This window comes from Notolepis coatsorum (assembly GCF_963971535.1).
Source record: "Notolepis coatsorum genome assembly, chromosome: 12".
NCBI lineage: Eukaryota > Metazoa > Chordata > Actinopteri > Aulopiformes > Paralepididae > Notolepis > Notolepis coatsorum.
The window spans coordinates 72,976,820-72,994,490 of NC_140176.1; the positions used below are offsets into that span (position 1 = coordinate 72,976,820).

At 43.7% G+C, this 17,671-nt stretch overlaps 1 long non-coding RNA gene across 1 annotated transcript; it reads left to right on the plus strand.

Annotated features, from left to right (window-relative positions):
- The first annotated feature begins 519 nt into the window (after positions 1-519).
- On the plus strand, positions 520-11,799 carry LOC311238388. Its single transcript, XR_014620357.1, has 3 exons — positions 520-592; positions 2,893-3,032; positions 11,770-11,799. It is a non-coding gene; the product is annotated as an uncharacterized lncRNA (long non-coding RNA).
- The last annotated feature ends 5,872 nt before the right edge of the window (positions 11,800-17,671 follow it).

Here is a 17,671-nt window from a genome sequence, read left to right on the forward strand (position 1 = left end):
GTGGCGATGTACAAACATGAAGGCCATTTTCAACCAATGAGAAGGGTGAACCGTCACTCACATCCTGTTAGAAAAAGTATGTGCCGCCATTGTTGTTGTCGTTAGCTTACATGCTAACGTGAATGGCAGCGACCATAGCATTGTGGCTAGGCTAGCTATCATCGCTTAGTAGAGCTAGTGAATGGATAAACAACGTTATTTAACATTGCAGAATTACAATACGGCTCAATACAAACAATTGTTAAGGGGCCCAGGGGGTGTAGACTGTTGTAGTTTGGTTAAATCAAGCAAATTTACATCATGCTCCAAAAAAGAAATATTATTCTGCCGAGCGATGTGGAGCAGGGAGCGCTCGATTCAAGGTGAGCGGTGAGCGAGCGGAGAGCGACTTGGGGGCGGGGTCAACATGAGCGATTAGCGGAGCGGAACAAGCCGTCTAGAGCGAAGAGTGGATTTCTCGCCCGCACCGATCCGCTCACATGCACTGATCCAGACTGTCATGGTCCACTCTCTGAGGGCCTACAGGACGGAGCCAGACCTGCTGCTCAACACCATGGACGTGTTTGTCAAGGAGCCCTCCCTGGACTGGAAGGTAACTACTAACTAGTCGTCCATATTGTGAGGTAGTAGTCATATTGTGAGGCAGTAGTCCTATTGTGAGGCAGTAGTCCTATTGTGAGGCAGTAGTCCTATTGTGAGGCAGTAGTCCTATTAGGTAGTAGTCCTATTGTGAGGCAGTAGTCCTATTGTGAGGCAGTAGTCCTATTGTGAGGTAGTAGTCATATTGTGAGGTAGATGTCCGAACCTTATTTTTGAATAAAAAATAATAATAAAAAAATATATTTAAAAATATATATATTTAAAAAATAATTGTTATAAATATCCTCAAACTAAATCCTCAATTTGAATAAAGTGATTAATCTGATTAAATTAGTCTTTTCTTTTATTAAATCAACTTTCTTTAATGAATACCGGTATAACTCATCAGTTTTAATACTATAATATTAGTGTAGCCTAATCTTTATCTGCAACTGTGAAGAAAAAACCCATTGGTTTAAACAGAATGAATAGACACAAAAATTAAATATATATAAAAAAATTAAAATAAAAAAAAGTTTTATTAAAAAATATTTATTCTAATGTTGATTTAGAATTCGAATGCCAACGTAACGCACGAAGGTCCGAACGTTCAAACATTTGGGCTCAGCCCTAATTGTGAGGCCGTAGTCCTATTGTGAGTGCACACAACCTAAACACTCACATAGGTTGTCCATATTAGTTCAAGTTCAAGTTTCAAGTTTCTTTAATAGTTGTCATACAGAAGTACAGAATACTTTTATACAAAATGCTTCTTACTGTTACGCTCCAGAGACTGTGCTAGACAAGATAAGTACGAAATAAAATAGTATAGCATGTAGAATAGAAGTAAAAATAGAGGTCACAGTGTTCAGTATAGACATATGTACAATGTTCGATGCAGAATAGAAGTAACTGAGTTACCATACAATATACAATATACTATGCAATGTACTAATATACAATACTATATAGTGCAGAGCAGAAATGGGATGAGGTACAATTTAGGTACAATTTACAGTAAGGTGTAGGAGTTGTAGTGCAAATCCTTTACCAATAAATATAAAGTGTAAAGTGTGTTTCGGTGATCTAAAGTGTGGAGAGTGGGTGCTGCAGTGTGTTGTTTGTTTAAGTGAGTGTGTGGGTGTGTGTGCTGTGTGCATTTGATGGTTGTTGCATAGTGTTTATTGTTCGTTGAGCAGCCTGATGGCCTGGGGATAGAAGCTTCTTCTGAGTCTTTCTGTGCTCGCCTTAAGACTCCGGTATCGCTTGCCTGACCGCAGCAGTTCAAAGAGGCAGTTGTTCGGGTGGCTGGAGTCCTTGATGATTCTTTTAGCCTTACCCCTGCACCGCTTGTTGTAAATGTTCTGGAGGGTGGGAAGCCCCCCTCCAATTGTGCGTTCGGCTGAACGTGTCACTCTTTGTAGTCTGCTACGGTCTTGTGCAGTGCTATTCCCAAACCAGGAGGTGATGTTGCCAGTCAGGATGCTCTCTATTGTACATGAGTAGAAGTTCTTAAGGATCTTCTGACTGACTTGGAACTTCCTTAGGCGCCTGAGGAAGTAGAGGCGTTGTCGTGCCTTCTTCACAACACTGTCAATGTGTGTGGTCCATGTCAAGTCCTCGGATATGTGGGCTCCGAGGTACTTGAAACTGTTCACTCTCTCAACCGGTGCCCCGTCGATGCTGAGGGGCTGTAGTCCTTGACCCCCGACCTCCTGAAGTCCACAATCATCTCTTTTGTTTTGCTGATGTTCAGGGAGAGGCAGTTCTCCTGACACCACTGTGACAGATTCTCTACCTCTTCCAGGTAGGCCCTCTCGTCGTTGGCAGAGATCAGGCCCACCACTACTGTGTCATCAGCAAATTTGATGATTGTGTTGTTGTTCCGCTGTGCCACGCAGTCATGTGTGTACAGGGAGTAGAGGAGGGGGCTCAGAACACAGCCCTGGGGGGCCCCTATGTTGAGCGTGATGGATGAGGAGGTGCAGTTGCCTGCTCTTACCACCTGGGGTCTGCCCGTCAGGAAGTCCAAGACCCACTGGCAGAGGTCATAGTTCAAGCCCAGGTCCCTGAGCTTGGCTATGAGTTTGGAGGGGACTATGGTATTGAATGCTGAGCTGTAGTCGATGAACAGCATTCTCACATAGTTCCCCTGCCTCTTGTCCAGGTGTGATGCTGCTGTGTGCAGCACATGGGCTATGGCGTCCTCCGTGGACCTGTTAGGGCGGTATGCAAATTGCAGGGGGTCCAGGTTGATGGGGAGGGAGGAACAGATGTTACCTGTATGCATGCTTTGTGCTTTTTAACCCCCAGAACTTTGAGCTGAAACAAATGAAGAAGGGCGGCACCTGGACCAAGTGTGTTAACGTGAAAGTGATCAACTGGTACCCCTTGCAGAAGGTCAACTTCGCCAGGAGGAAACTAGAGGGAGCCAACCCTGCTATTATAACCAGGTACATCGCCATGGTCTTTATAATGCTGTTGAAACGGAAGCAGGTAATTTATATTGTGGGACACAGTCTTGCCTCCGTTTTCATGTGCATACTGTTTTTATATACATTGCTGTTAAAGTTTATAAATTGTGTCAGGGATGCCCCTCTTAGTCCATTTGTCATTCAAGTATGTGCTGCATCTCTATCGGGATGCCATCTTTCTCCATAGTGCATGTGAGAGGATGCGTCTCAGATGTATGTAAGTGTGTGTGAGAACGTGTATGAATGTGTGTCTCAGATATTGAATAATACTGTGTACATCATTTTGAAGTGTGTGACTAAATTGTGTTGTGGAAATTGTTTGTAATTAGTTTCACCCAGCTGACAGAAACTGGAGGTGTGGCCTTTGTGCATGTAGTTAAGTGGGCACTTGTGACAGTTTTTCTGCTTAAATACCAGCTTTTTCTCTGTTGGATTCATTCTGAGGACAACAGCAGAGAGGGTAGGATCTTTTAACTGAATAATACTGTGTACATAATTTTGAAGTGTGTGACTAAATTGTGTTGTGGAAATTGTTTGTAATTAGTTTCACCCAGCTGACAGAAACTGGAGGTGTGGCCTTTGTGCATGTAGTTAAGTGGGCACTTGTGACAGTTTTTCTGCTTAAATACCAGCTTTTTCTCTGTTGGATTCATTCTGAGGACAACAGCAGAGAGGGTAGGATCTTTTAACTGAATAATACTGTGTACATCATTTTGAAGTGTGTGACTAAATTGTGTTGTGGAAATTGTTTGTAATTAGTTTCACCCAGCTGACAGAAACTGGAGGTGTGGCCTTTTGCTGCAGGTGTCACTCATCAGTAATTAGTGATAGTGATTTAAAGACTTGCTGGCTTAGCGTCAGCGAAGCGTCGAGAAATGAAGAGGGACAAAGAGGAGGAGTTTTCCTTGAGTTCTCAGCAGAGGGATCCACCGATCCACCCAGTGCTAAGTACACCATAATCCCATATTTCCCTCCCACTCTGCTATTTCCCTACTATCTCGCTTCCTCCCTACCCCCTTCAACCTCCTCCTACCACTCTTGACACCACAATGTGCCTCATACCTATATCCACAATCTGCTCCTCAAGAACAGAATCAACCCATCCACGCCAGTTTGCTAGCAACCCGGCTAATCTCTCCTACCCTCCTACAGCCACTAATACACCTGTCACAGTACAGGGAGGCTTATGGAATTGTCAATCAGCAGTCAAGAAAGCTGACTTCATTACTGCCTACGCCCATAGTCTAAATCTGCAGCTCCTGGCTCTAACTGAGACCTGGATAACCCCCAATAACTCATCAACACCTGCAGCATTATCTACAAACTATAACTTCACTCACACACCTCGACCCTCCAGACGGGGTGGAGGCACTGGCCTCATGACATCTCCTTCATGGGCTACAAACCTAACGCAACTCCCAGAACTGTCACTCTCCTCCCTCGAATATCATGCAGTATCTGTCTCTAATCCTTTCAATCTCACCATTGTTACACTCTATCGCCCTCCAGGTCCCCTCGATCACTTCACAGATGAGCTGGACATGCTTCTAAGCTCCTTACCGGAAGATGGTACCCCGCTCCTTCTATTGGGCGACTTCAACCTGCCTGACTCATCTCAGTCGGTCCCAGTGGTCTCCCTCCTACAACAATTTGACCTGACTCCCACTGCCATGCCTCCCACCCACAAAGCAGGCAACTCCTTGGATCTCATATTTTCCCGTAACTCCAGCATCATTAACACCACGGTAACTCCCCTACATGTATCTGACCATTCCTTCATATCCTTCTCACTAACTCTCATGCTTAACCGAAAAGTCTTCACCCCAACTCAAACCGTCTCACTCAGACGCAACCTGCCCTCCCTATCCCCCTCCACCCTCTCCTCTGACATAATATCCGCTCTACCTTTGAGTGACACCTTCTCTGCTCTCCCCACAGAGATGGCAACCTCCACCCTCCTCTCAGCCCTTGCAACCTCCTTCGACAAGCTCTGTCCCCTCGTTGGGAAACCTGCCCGCCGTTCCCCACCCAGTCCATGGCTGACGGATGCAGTGAGAGAACAAAGACAGGTCCTGAGAGCGGCTGAGAGGAAGTATAGAAAGTCACGCCTCACTGCTGACATCGACACATATCACAACCTCTTGTTAACATTCTCCAAAACCATTACTAATGCCAAAGCTTCTTTCTTTCACCATAGGATCGAGGCCTCTGCCAAGAATCTTCGCAAACTGCATGCTACCATGTCCTCCCTCCTCACTCCCCCCCCCACCTCCTCCTCCCTCATCTTTTTCTGCCGAAGACTTTGCGATCTTCTTTGAGGAAAAAGTGGAGAACATCCGCAGCTCCTTCTCCCAACCCCCACCCATTCCAAACGCTGAATCGAGAACCTCATCCTTCACTCTGTCATCTTTCTCTCCCATTACAGAAGCCGAGACCCTGACACTGGTAACGTCGAACCGTCCGACTACATGCCAGCTGGACCAGCTACCCTCCCCACTCCTCCAGACCATAGCACGGACATCCTCCCATTCCTAACTGCAACCATCAACTCCTCACTCAACTCGGGGGTGGTCCCCACCTCCCTAAAACAAGCCAGAGTCACGCCCCTCATAAAAAAACCAACCCTGAACCCCACCGTCATAGCCAACTATCGTCCTGTCTCTCTTCTCTCCTTCCTTTCTAAACCACTTGAACGTGCTGTATCCAACCAACTTACTGCTTATCTCTTACAGAATGACATCCTAGACCCCAATCAGTCTGGCTTCCGGACTGGCCACTCCACAGAAACGGCCCTCATTGCGGTCACAGAGGCACTTCACATAGCAAAAGCGAAAGGCCTCTCCTCTGTCCTGATTCTCCTAGATCTATCTGCAGCCTTCGACACAGTCAACCATCAGATCCTCCTCGCGGCCCTCGCAGGAATGGGAGTGGCTGGATCTGCGCTGACATGGCTGACATCATACCTCAATGACCGCTCCTACCAAGTGTCATGGAGAGGGACTCTGTCGGCCACCCGCCCCCTCCGGACGGGTGTCCCCCAGGGCTCCCCCTGACCGACCTCTCCATCACAGTCGAGAATGCAGCTGTGACCGCGTCGCCGACCGCCAAGAACCTTGGTGTTGTCCTCGACGACCAGTTGAACTTCTCTGCTCACATCGCAGCGACAACCAGAACCTGCAGATTCCTCCTGAGCAACGTCAGAAGGATACGCCCCTTCCTGACAAAAGAAGCCACCCAACTCCTCGTCCAATCAACAGTCATCTCCCGCCTCGACTACTGCAACGCACTGCTAGCTGGCCTCCCGGCCACTGCCACCAAGCCTCTTCAACTCATTCAAAACGCAGCGGCCCGCCTGATCTCAAACCTACCGAAGTCGGCCCATGTCACCCCACTTCTTAGGGACCTGCACTGGCTCCCCATTGCTGCACGTATCCGCTTCAAGGCCCTCGACCTAGCATACCGTGCGGCAAAGGGAACCGCTCCCGCCTACCTCCGGTCAATGGTCTCTAACTACACACCCTCAAGACCCCTACGCTCTGCATCTTCTGGCCGCCTCAGATCTACTCCTATCCAAGCTCCCGGAGGGTCATCAAAGAGAAGCCGCCTATTCTCAGTCCTTGCCCCACAATGGTGGAATGAACTACCCATCCCAGTTAGGACAGCCGAATCCCGTCCAATCTTTCGCCATCGACTAAAGACTCACTTCTTCAACCATTATCTGAAATGATAAAAAAAAAAAAAAAAATCTAACCCCAACTAACCTTAATGTCATGCACTTGTCCTAATAAACTAACCTACACTGTAACACGCAACACCTTGATGAACATTGTTACTCAGCTGATAGAGTTATACCCTTCTTGCTGTCTTGTCGCACAGAACTTGTAAGTCGCTTTGGATAAAAGCGTCAGCTAAATGACTAAATGTAAATGTAAATGTATATGTGTATGTGGGTACGTGTCTCACGTATGTGTGTATGTGTGCATTTCTCAGATACGTGACTAAGAACTATGGGTCATAGTTGACTAAGAATTGAGTTGAATAAAAATGATTAAAACACTTTTATTAAATGGCCAGATAATTTATAAAACCTTATAAACTAACACGTTTCAGCCAACGCTGGCCTTTTGTCAGAAGAAAGACATGACATTGTTTGCCCTGACAAAGGCCAGTGTTGGCCGAAACATGTTTTATTACTGTTTTTTTTTTATTTTTATTTATTGATATTTTTGCACAAATCTTACAAATATTCAAGAGACCAGGGCGGTCAGGTGGCGTAACGGAGATTGCGTTCGTCACCAACCCCGGAGCGGCTGGATTCGCCTGTTCGAATCCAGCTCACAGCTCCGGGGTTGTCACCAGCTTGGCTGGCCGTTCACACTAATACAATTGGCAGTATTAGAGGGTGGGAGAAGCTGGCGGGGTGGATCCGGGTCGTTGTAAACGGCGACTCCTACAGTTCGGTCGGGGCGCCTGCTAAGCGCGGATAGGATCTAAGTGGGATAGTGTGATCCTTCCACACGCTACGCCCTCTCAGTGAGAATCCGCGCTGCCAGGTGAAAAGAAGCGGTTGATTGGCTGGACGTGTGTCGGAGGAAGCACGTGATAGCCTCCACTCTCCCAGACCGACTGTGGGGGGTAAGTGCGCAGCGACCAGGAAGGGGATTGGGAATTGGCATAACGACTAACATTGGGATGGGAGAAAATCGGAGGAAAAAGGAGGGGGAAAAAGATCAATAAAAAAAATATATATATATATTCAAGAGACATCTTTCAACAGCATAATATGCAAAATCCAAGATTTGTCTTTTTCTTTTTCGTATTGTCATATAAAACATACTAAAGACTTATACAGACATACCAAAAACGGACATGGATATAAAAAAAGTACTTACAAAACAAACAAAAAAACATTACTATATATTGTGCATATATAACCAAGATGCACATACGTTATATGTAGTCCGATTCTACGTGCTGCATCTCTATCGGGATGCCATCTTTCTCCATAGTGCATGTGAGAGGATGCGTCTCAGATGTATGTAAGTGTGTGTGAGAACGTGTATGAATGTGTGTCTCAGATATGTGTATGTGGGTACGTGTCTCACGTATGTGTGTATGTCTCATATGTGTATGTGTGCATTTCTCAGATACGTGACTGTGACCCTACCTTTTGTGTGTGTCTCGTATCCATGTACGTCTCTGCCATGTGTGTGAGTGTATATCTCAGATGTGTATATGTATGTGTCACAATGTGTGTCTCAGCTATGTATGTGTGTGTGTCCCATATGTATGTGTATATCCCCTATATGTGTAAGTGAGAGCTTATGCTTCGGATATGTGTATAAGCATGGCCGCCTAGTTATAGTTGAAAGTGGGGGTGCAAGAATATAATTTTTATTAAATTTTTTTTTTATTAAAATTTTTTTTTTTTTTTTTTTTTGACAGGCAAGGGGTGGCAGAATTTTTTTTAAATGTAATGAACCTGTACGTGCAATTTCCTGCAATATAGAGCCTTCAATCTTGACCAATAAAGCTGCTCTTTTCACTATAAAACTCAGTTTATATTGCAGTATGATAGCCAATTACTATAATAATAATATATTATACTGTATATACACTGTATATTGATTTTTCGCTCATTCATTTTTTATTAAATCAATCTCCTTTCAAATAGGCCAAGTTTTTAATAAGAAAGAGAAAAAAGATATATTTCCATTACCTGTAAATCTTGTGTCTCTTTCTCTCCTTCTCTGCCTCCTCCCTGAGTCTGCAGTGCACAATCATGACATCGATCTCAAAAAAAAAAAAAAAAAAAAAATGGAGGCCCCTCGTCACTATAGGCCCACGGGCCGCGGCCGTCGTTAATCCGGCCCTGCTCGTTTGCCATATAGATAGCGATAGCGTTAACGTTTGGAAATGAAGTCAACGTCATCCAGCTGAGCTCACACCACATATCTAGATAACGTTAGCTAGCGGCTAGCACTAAAGCTAACGCCAACCAGATAGGGAAACGTTATTATTATTTATTCGAGGAAACCGTATGACCAGATCGCAATTCGGGACCGTGAAACACTTTTATGTATTGCGTGGTAGAACCGTAGAAGTTCGACTACCACTCAATAGTAACTTATGTCTAACATAATCCTTTTATTTGAACAACTTACTGGAAAAGCCTGCCTGCCACCAATATTATGACACACTCTGTGGGCTTTGATATTTACACTGACTCGTGCAGCCAGACTGCAGCGCTGTGAGGCAGTGAGCCAAGGTCTACGCGCTGGAGATGGGAGGAACTGGATCAAACCATAATGGGGCAGGTGGGGGGGGTTCGCAATCTTTGGAAACTTAAAAACGTGTTATTAAGTGTCATTGCGTATTATTAATTTGATTGAAATTACGTAGTTATGGGCTTATGGTTAGATTTATATATTGGGGGGGGGTATATCATATTTTTCATATGATCAAAAAGTGGTGGAGCAAGATCATATCCTTGCTCCCCCAAGTTCAATAGTCATAGAGCAGCCGCTCCCGGTGCTCTTAGGGCCAGGCGGCTATGTGTGTGTGTGTATGCCTGCTTCCTATATGTGAGTATATGCGTGTATGTGTTTTTTACTGTTTTATACATTATCATTAACATCACATTAAGTAATAAAGGCTTTAAAAAAGAAAGGTTGCTACCAGAAGAGCTGCCTTAGTGTTTTCCTTAATTTTGGTATCTGCTACTCCCTCTAAAAATAGATTTTCCTTAATTCTGGTATCTGCTACTCCCTCTAAAAAGTGTTTCTCCTTCATTTTTGTATCTGCTACTCCCTCTAACAACAAGCACATTCTGGATTGCTATTAATCCAGTACCACCGTGGGTGCTCCAGTAGCACACCATATAGCGCGATGAGTCGCGAAGCGGTCGCCCCGGGTTCGTTTCCCAGTACCGGTGGCCATTTGCCGCAGTGTTAATTTTGTCAACGAAAATGATGACTAAATATGGTCGTCAACAAAGCTTTTTCCCCTGACTAAATCTAGACTAAAACAAAAAAGACATAATCGAGACTAAAACTGACTAAGACTAAAATGCTCAGACCTGTAGTTGACTAAAACTGACTAAGACTAAAATGAAAAATAAATGAAGGTGACTAAATATGATAAACCAAAAAGGACCATTTGACACATGACTAAGACTAAAACTATTGGTTTGATTATGTCTTATGGTGTATATGTGGAGCACTTCTATGCTCTATATGTATATATATATATTCTTTTTGTACAACCAGGGGTCATGTCTGCTTCACATGGGCTGTGGAAACGTTCGGTTGACTTTACTGTTTTTGTTATTTTAAGACTGGTGAGGGTCTTTAACTGTTTACATCTTTAACTCATTGCGTTATGGGGGGAGTGGGGAGAGGGGCGTCTACATGAATCTATGATCCCAATAGAAATTAATGTGAATTTGACTGACTGTAGCGGTACATAGAATTGCATTACAAGAGAATAAAATGCCTTTTTTTCATTAACGAAAACTAGACAAAAATGTTTTCTGCAACTAAATCTAGACTAAAACAAAAAAGACAAAATCGAGACTAAAACTGACTAAGACTAAAATGCTCAGACCTGTAGTTGACTAAAACTGACTAAACGAAAAATAAATGAAGGTGACTTTGATTGAAAACTTTATTAACAGATTGCAGAATGCAGATTGCAGAATGGGTACAATGACTAAATATGATGAAAACGAAAAAGGAGCATTTGACACATGACTAAGGCTACGTTTAGACGGAGAGAGTCTGAACAGAAACCGCAAAAGTCGTCTTGCGGTCTCACTTTTAATTTTGCGTTTAGACTAGTTTTGGGATGGAATTCTCCGTGCAGTGGGTCCAGTCATAATAGTTGTGATAGCCGCGGGACAGATTCTTGTGTATTTAAAAGTACTGCCAATGTAGCCTTCAGGTGATCGCCATGGATAGAATCAGACATGCTTTGTTTACGCTTCTAGGCTACTGGCGCATGCCTGTGATGTAAGCAGTACGCGACGAGAGCCTTGACAACCCTTTCGTCATCGTTTTATGCGGTTTGACAGTTTAGATGAGAGCGCAAAGGTTTATCGTTTCTAGGAATTCCACCCTGGAAGGTGGTCTCACTTTTTTACGGTTTCACCCCGTAAAAACGCTGTTTCCGTATTAACGAAAGGCACATCCAAAAAAATATTTTTGCGGATTCACCTGCTAGCGTTTCCGTCTAAACAGGGCCTAAGACTAAAACTAAAATTAAAATAGCTGCCAAAATTAACACTGCCTCCCTGCTTCTCCTCCCGTTCTCCCTCTCTCCTCTGTCGGTCCTGCATGGCCAGAAAAAGCTGTGAAAAACGCTAATAAAGATAATTTTAAATCCAGTACCAGCTTGAGTGCTCTGTTGGCCCTTAGTTCGTTTTTAGTTGACTGAAGGTTTTAGTTGAGGACAGCCCTACCATACCTGTCATAATATTTACTAATATAACTATAATCACTGTTGTTGTTTATTTATTTATTTGTAATAAACCAAGATTATGAGTTTTTGTAGTTCAAATACTTCTGAACCAATGAAGGGGAAACACTGGAAATAATAAACAATGTGAATCCATTAGTGTCCGAACTGATTCCACTCACTTTACCAAACGAACAAAGGTTTGCTGTTGAATGACGAGGGAAAAAAGCTGATGTTTAATGTTTTTGTTCTGTTTCATCAGTGAGGAGCTGAGACTGGGCTTTGAGAAGCATCCATCCTTTCCGGGCATGCAGTCTGTGGTTCTGGGGAGTGAAGAGAACAACATTCGGGCAAAGCCTGAAATGCTCCCAGTGGAGCGGAAGAAAGGCCTCTCAGTGGAGCAGCAGGTAGACTGTCTGCTGGACCAAGCCATGGACCCCAATGTACTCGGCCACGTGTATGACGGCTGGGAACCGTGGGTCTGACACCCCTCTTATTCTTTTTCAAAACACCTGTGACTTGTCATTGACTTTCAGATGAAAAAAATCTGTGTACTGTGTTAAATGGGTTAAGGCATCAATACCAGTAATTTCTCTAATGGCTACATAAAATGGCAAGGATATTGCACTACACTTAGTTTATACAGTTATACAGGTCCATACTTGTAACCATTTAATTGTGGTTTGATATGTTCATTCTCATTCATGATGTCATGATGTTCATTGTTCCAAGTGTCTTGCTCAAGGAAATTATAAACTTTTTTGGATATGAAATAAAAGTGTCAAAACATGCACACAAAAAAAGCTAATTCTAAAGCCAAGGACCGTCATTTAAAAGAGTACACACTACACTTCACATTAGTGTCGAGTTATGTCAAGATCTCACTGCAACTGGACAACACAGGATGGTCAAGTTCACTTTTAAATCAACCAATTCAGCAACCCCCCCCTAGAATGGTTGTCACTTGTCAGTAAGTTAATTTTAGTTGCAATTTACATTTTGAATTGGTGCAATTGAAAGACTTGCCTGGGGAAACCTGGGGGTTTCTTGTCGACGGGTGCATCTGTGAATATGTTAATGTTGTGTATTAGATTAATATTTTTTCTTTTCATTAATCCCCCAGCCAGGTAAAGTTAAAGGGGAATTATGTACAATTTCAGAATTCATACATGTTATTACTCCTATGATCTAAAACAGTCCAAAAATATGAATGAACATGAACAACTCTACCAAATCCAAAAGCTATTGTGCTACAAATTGTGTACAACAAAACCAACAAGAGTTACACTTCCGGTGGTCAACAATAAGTATTGTTTGTCTTAACAGTGTCAAACAGTCTCTTATTCTTTGGAGCAGCTCCAGACTGTATACCTGATCAGACATCAAGTTTGAGTCTTCTCTTGTTTCTGGCTTTGGGAGAGAGTAGCTCATGTTCACACATATGATTGTGTTTCCCTTTAGACTTGTCACTGCATCACCATTAATTGCAAAAATTCTCATTTTGACATTAGCTCATCATAGAAATAAAATATAAAAATGTAATTAAATAGATTAAAGTTAAATACAATTTAAACCTTAAATTAATAATTGTACAGGGACAAAAGAGTCATTCAACTCCATTGCAGGGGCACCAGTTATATTTGTTGAGTTAAAACTCATGAGTGGAGCATGTCAAGACACCTCAGACAACTACCAACTACATCTCCCAGAGTGCATCAGCTGCAAGATGGCTGCCGTTGGCTGATTGAACAGCTGTTAAAGGCTGGTGGTGGAGACACTCACAGAACAAGCAAACAAAGCAAGCTGAAGGTGGTGGAGACACTCACAGAACAAACAAACAAAGCAAGCTGAAGGTCGACCCAAGGAGTTCTACCCCCAAAGACGCCAATGGTCGGTTATGTTCTACTTATTCTACTGTTTATTTATACTTCTGCTTAAATGTGGTTAAAATCAGGCTAATTCAATTGTGTGTTTAGTAGCTCCAACTGTTTCAGTCTACACATTCACTTGCTTGAGAGTTGGTTTTCATTTATGTTTAAAAGTATCTTTACAAGTTAAGACCAAGTTAGAAATGTTAAAATGATTTAAGGATTTGAAAGACTACTAAAAAGGTCGACTCATGTTTAAAGGTTTAAAATGCCTTGTTCAATCAGAGCTGATCTACAAGCTTAAAATTAGCTATATTTCTTCACTTATTCAATTTAAAATACCAAATGTTTACTTGACTTGAATCAAATGTTTACTAACTTGAATCATTTATTAAAGGTTACAATTCAGAAATGATTCATTGAAAATTACTTTAATAATTGGGTTAAAATGTCGAGTTAATTTAAGACTGTTAAAATGTCGACTTTATAAGGTAATTTAATACTTTACATTTTGGCATTCATTGTGTAAACACTATCGTTAAAAGACGTTTGATTATTTAAAATATATATTTAATGTTTAAAATCAACCATGTTTAAAAAGAACTTATTGGTTTGAAAAGATGGTTATTGTTGTTTATTGTTTATGTTTATTGCATTGTTAAAACCTTTTTCTTTGTTTTCGAAGGTTTTCAACCTATATGAAGAACCAACCAGTCAAGAATCAACTGCAACTAAAACTGTTGAAAAGTTGAAAATAAAAAGTGACTTGGAGTTGGAACTTGGAGTTGTTTCCTTATGTCCTTTGGAGTGGAAAGCAAGAGTTGACTTTACAGTTGAAAACCAAGTGCTAGCAGTGGAGGACGAGGATAAAACTGCTTCGACCCAATACTGCTGACACGGAAGGGAAAGATGGCTGAAGATATGGCGGAGGTCAAAGAACTAAAGAAGGAGAGGACCACAGCAAAACGCCGCTTCACCAAACAAGCCAACCACATTGCCAGAGGAGCAGACACCATGCTGCGATCCGAGCTGATGGATGAGTTCAGCACACTCTCACTCTGTTATAGAGCCGTGCTTGAGGCAAATGATGAATTCAGGTTTGGGCTGGAGGCTGAAGTAAAACCTGAGGATGAAGGGCTTGACGAGAAGGAAGAGGACGACCTCAAACATACTTCAAAAGAAGCCGAAACAAAGATGGGAGAGATCAAAGACATTGTGCAGCTGATCCTGTGGTCCAAATATGGAAGACATGAGCTGGAAACAGCTATTGATGGAGCTGAGAAAGTAAGTGAAGCAGCAGGAACTGTGCCAGTGAGGACTGAATCCTTAGAGTGCTATGAACAGCACCTAACGCTCTCAGACGAGATGGGAGACAAGGCCATCTCTATAATGTCCACGTGGGAGAAATGGATACCTGACGAATCCAGAGATGAACTGAATGCGAGGCTCAAGAAGCTAGAAGACACCCTTCTCAGGCTGAAGATGAGGAAACCTCAGTTTACATCTGCACGCAGCCTGAGGAATGCTGAGCAAGGCACAGGAGTTGCACCACACCATCCGACGACACCGTTGGTGAGGATAAAGCCAACCACCCTACCTACCTTCTCTGGAAATAAGAGAGAATATCACAGATGGAGAAAAGATTGGGAAAGCCTGCAAAGGCAGGGAGAGCCATCCGGATCCCCTGAAGTTAAAAAGATCCAGCTCTTGGACAGCGTGGAGGAGAAAATCTCCAAAGAACTCAGACTTTCTACCTACACTACAGCCAGAGACATTTTCAGAGTCTTAGAGAACAGGCATGGAAATAAATCAAGCATCACTGTGGAAATCCTTGAAGAGCTCGACAGGATACCATATGTAAAAGGAAACCAGCCAAGAAAGGTCATCGACCTTATACAAACTGTGGAGAAGACTCTGTCAGATCTCACTGAATTGGGCAACTCTGGGGGCATGAGCAACGCACTTGTGATCAAATCAATTGAAAGCAAGTTACCTGACTTTATCAAGAGAGACTGGTTGATGTTCATGGTAGATCCCAGCAGCAATGTCACAGCAGAGAACCATTTTGACATGCTCTTGAAATATTTGAAGAACCAGGAAGACGTACTGGAGAGGCTTGATCAACTAAGAATTGTGGAGAAGACTGACAAGCCAGATCGCCCGGACAAAAAGAATGAAAGAAAGTTTGCCTCGACAAAGAACACAAAGAGACTAGAGCTTGACGTATGTGTTGTCTGTGGCGACAGTGGACATAACCACAAACTGTTCTTTTGCCGGAAGTTCAAGGGACTGAAGCTTTCGGAGAAGACGGCTGCCTTGAAGAAGCTGGGAGCATGCAGGAAATGTCTCGGATGCCATGACGGAACTGCATACTGCAGAGAGACATTCCTATGCAGAAATGCAGACTGTAAGAAGGGAGGAAATGCTGCAGACCACCACTATATCCTCTGCCCAAAAGGAGAATTCAAGCCTCGATGGGAAGAAGGAAGAGGTGGAAGAGACGGCAACAAAGGCAAACTCACAGAGGAACAAGAGTCGTTCTTGTCTGAACTCTCCTCTGAAATGGCAGATCGAGGCAGAAGGGCTTTTACTAACAAAACTACAGTGGCACTCAAAACCTCCGGCCAGTCTGAACTACTGCGAAGAAATGGTCTCGCCGAGCTTCCTGTCATCATGATGCTGATGAAAGTCACTGCAAACGCTGGTCAGAAAATTGGGACATTGATTGACCTAGCGTCAGATACAAACTACATCACCCATAAGGCTGCTGAAAGACTTGGGTTGAGAGGAGAGAAGATAACATTGATTGTGCATGGGGTTGGAGGAATGGCCATGAAGGTGGACACTCAGAGATACCTCCTCAAAGTTAGAGTGAAGACTCCTACAGGCACTGAAAGAGCCCACAAACTAGTCTGCTACGGCCTAGATGAAATCGCCAAGGTCCATCAAGTGATTCAACCAGAGAGGTTGCAAAGGTTTTTCCCGGAGGTCAAGCTTGAAGAGCTGGAAAGGCCAGAAGAGGTTGAACTACTCATAAGCCACCGAGAGGGAAGACTTGCTCCCCAAAGAGTAAAAGTAGTTGGAGACCGTGTCTTATGGGAGAGTCCACTGGGGAAGACGGTGGGCGGAGCACATCCTGATCTGCATGAAGAGGTGGACGTGGAAGCATATGAATCAAGAACTCACTTTGCTCGCTCCATGAGAACAGCAGCAGTCAAATATCAAGAGACATTCACAGTTGCCAGTAACCGTGAGTTCCTTGAGTGGTGGCACTGGGACAGCATCGGAGCTGCATGTGAACCAAAATGTGGAGGATGTCGCTGTGGAAACTGTCCACCAGGAGGAAAAGAAATGACCCTGGCAGAGGAGAGGGAGTATGAAATCATTAAAGGAGGCCTCACCTACAAAGAGGAGGATGCTCACACCCCATCTCCACACTGGGATGCAAAATATCCTTGGACCGTAGATCCTGTCTCTCTCCCCTACAACAAAAGTGCAGTCCAGGCCTGCTTCTTAAGGATGGAAAAACAACTGAGCAAAGAACCAGACTGGAAAGTCGCATACACAACCCAAATCCAGGAAATGGTCGAACGAGGAGCAGCCATAAAACTCACCGATGACATCATTGACAAGTGGACTGGACCAGTGTGGTATGTGAGCCACCTGGTGGCGCCAAACCCCCATTCAGTGACAACACCAGTTCGTATTGTCTGGAACAGCAGCCAGAAGTACAAAGGCGTGAGCATGAATGACATCCTTCTTAAGGGACCAGATGTACTCAACCCTATTAGAGCTGTACTGCTACGGTTCAGAGAAGGTGTGCATGCAGCTCTAGGAGACATAAAGAAGATGTACAACTCTGTGTGGCTGGAGCAGCGTGAGATGCATCTACACAGATTCCTCTGGAGAGACAGCCCAGAAGAGGAGATCAGTGAATATGCAATCACCAGAGTCAACATCGGGGACAAACCTGCTGGTTGCATCGCTCAGTTGGCTATGAGAGAAACGGCGAGCCTGCCCAGCTTTGTTCACTTGGAAGATGAACGCAGAGTCATTGAAGAGGACAGTTATGTGGACGACCTCTTGACCTCCCACAATAACCTGGATCAACTCGACAAAATCACTGCAAAAGTTGAAGAGATTTTGGGAGCTGGAGGCTTCTTCCTCAAACCATGGGTCCGGTCAGGGCAAAGTGGGAGGAAAGGAACAGAGAAGGAAGTCCTAAAAGAGGAACAAGGGAAAACCTTCATTCTCCCAAATCAAATGAGGGAAGAAGACAACAAAGCTCTAGGCATC